At 55.6% G+C, this 2520-nt stretch overlaps 1 protein-coding gene across 1 annotated transcript in view; it reads right to left on the bottom strand.

Annotated features, from left to right (window-relative positions):
• The window catches only part of LOC119593979 (poly(rC)-binding protein 3-like), a gene marked incomplete in the record, with an annotated part of 48552 nt that overhangs the window by 45123 nt on the left and 909 nt on the right, over positions 1-2520 (bottom strand).

Genomic DNA, 2520 nt, shown 5'->3' with positions numbered 1-2520 from the left:
TTGGTTTTCCAGAACACAAACGGTCACTGATACACTCGCACCTGCTGCCTCCGAGGACATCACAATCGTAATCACAAATTCTTTCCGGCTAAAACAAGTTTCAAGAATAAGAAAAGTGCTTTCATCTCCACCTATACTGACATAAATTTCCTTGCATGCTTTAACCCGCACGTGTGACAGCTTTACCTGGCTGAAAGTTGCAGCAGTTAAATAAATCTGCGATTACATTTGACTTTAGTAAGAGACTCGTGTCACCCTATGATTTATATCGCCTCGCTTCGCCCTCTCAACATGCGTTAAGAGAATGTATGAAAAAATTGGAAAGCCGAAGCAACGAAAGAGTTAGGAAACACACTGTCCCGTGTATCGGGGTTCGCGGGGCTGTTTCCATGTAATTATCGCATCTAATTTCTCTCGCGCGCGCTGGAAGGAGAAAAAAGGAGAAAAGGGAAGAGGAAGCTGGGGTTCATTCCCACGAGCTGACGCGTACGTTAAGGGCTGTGGACGTCACTTCTTTGGGGCGGAGACGGGCGTGGAAGTGTTGGGAGACAGCGTGTGGGGTGGAAACGTGGCGCAGAGACAGAAGGGGCGATGCTGTCACGCTAAGGGCGTCGGCAACACCACGTGCGCGCTCGCCCCGGCTATTTACACTCCGGCGGCGGGCAAAATGCGTACGGGCGCTCGCACGCCCATTCTCGCTCCGAACCTGCCTCCTCCGACAATACCGACCAGGAAAAGTTACATTCTAAGACCATTCGCTCCGGCGCCTCCATTTTAGCGCCATGGACGCGCGCAATCTTGGGCTTGAAACGCAACAAAGAACAGACTCGAAAAAGAATGGGAAGCTCCGCCGCCCTTCGCGTAACAATACCCGAAGCAGTAAACATTTTAAGGCCGAAACTGCATATTTTGTGTGATCTTTGATGCTGGAAATGAGGCGGGGAGAAGTATGAAAGCGGGAGCATCCCACAGGAAGGTCCCCGGGGAGCCCTCAGCCCGTGGGCGCTCCGACAGGAAGGCGGCGTGGAGGTGCAGGAGGATTGGAACCGACATAAAAGAAAAGGAAGGAGGAGTACAGAGGACTTAAAGTGGGAAGAGGACGAGGCTGCGGGAGAGAGTAGGGACTGCGAGTGATGAAAGAGGAGGATGACGAGAGGACCTTCACAGTTCGTCGCTTCAAGCCTGGGAATTTCGCTATTTACCCCTTGGCTCCCCCGCTCCGTCCCCACCAAGGAGGCAAGTTCCCGCTCGCACCCCCCCCCCCCATCCCCAACTTCATCCACGCCACGGTAGGCCTCGCACCGGAATAAGCCCAGGAATACGCACGCACATCCTGACATCCTGTTACCTGCCACTCTATGCACGGAAAGATCCTGATCAAGGCCGGGGAGGGAGGGGGGTCCATGACCTTGAGGGGGAGGGCGCGGGACGGGGGGGGTAACGGGCGGGATGGGGGTATGCGATTATCCGGAGCGACGCGGTAGACTTTTCGGGGTCCGCTCGTGGAACTTTAAAAACTGGCGGAGACTGCGAGGTGGACGGCTGGGGCAGAATAACAAATGTCCGTGAGAATCCCTCCAACGGCCGAACGGCTGGCGGGCCGCGCGGGGCCTGGGGGGAGGGGGTGCGAAATCGGCGGCTGGGGGGAGGCAAGCGGACCGACATATTACGGGAACGAATGAGAATGAATTAATAACCAGACGAATAAATTGCAAATCGATAATACCGGTTGTTCAATAAATCGCAGGCGAAAGCGAGAGCTTAGAGGGGAGTGGCAGTATCGACAACAGCAAAGAAAATAAAAGCGGAGTGCATAAGAGGCGACGCATGCTGACGGGAAGTGATGCAAGCGTGGTGCCCCGCATACCGGGAGAATCGCACGCTACGCACTTTTGGGAAGCGTTTCCTGGAAAAAGTGCTAGATAAGAGAAGTGCAGCTCACGCGGCGCTACCGAGCGCCCGAGAGGAGCAGCAGTCGCTACGTTACGCCATCACCAGTGGGAGGAAACGGAGATCTGCTGCATCGAACACTTGTGAACTTAACCTTTGGCCGGCGCAGGGCCCTCCACGCGAAGGTATCCGCCGAGAGAACGGAGCATTCAAGAGATTGCATTACGATGGATCCTAATTTCGTACGCCAAGGGCACCCATGGGCACTAAAGAGCTGCTGTCGAGAAGCACGAGATTTAAGCGAAATATTCAAACGGAGGCGCGCGCGTTGCTGCTCTGGCTGAAACCCAATCTGGCGCTGGTGCTGCCCTCTGCGTGTGATCCGGCGGAGCGGAGCGTCACCATCCCGGGCCCCTTGCTGCAACCCTCCTCCCATATCCCACTCCGGCCTTGTCTTACGGCGTCCATTTAACCTCTTCCTATCCCTCTACGAAACCTCGCACATGGCGGCCGGGCCTTCCCCTCTGTAACGCACTTTTTGTGAGTTATTTATACACGTATGACAAGTGTTCCCCCGCGCCGACACACACGAGCGGGGAGGCCGCCCTACCCCCCCCCCTCTAGCAAGCG

Source organism: Penaeus monodon, chromosome 33 (assembly GCF_015228065.2).
Source record: "Penaeus monodon isolate SGIC_2016 chromosome 33, NSTDA_Pmon_1, whole genome shotgun sequence".
NCBI classification, from domain to species: domain Eukaryota; kingdom Metazoa; phylum Arthropoda; class Malacostraca; order Decapoda; family Penaeidae; genus Penaeus; species Penaeus monodon.
This window is presented reverse-complemented; position numbering and strand designations above follow the sequence as displayed.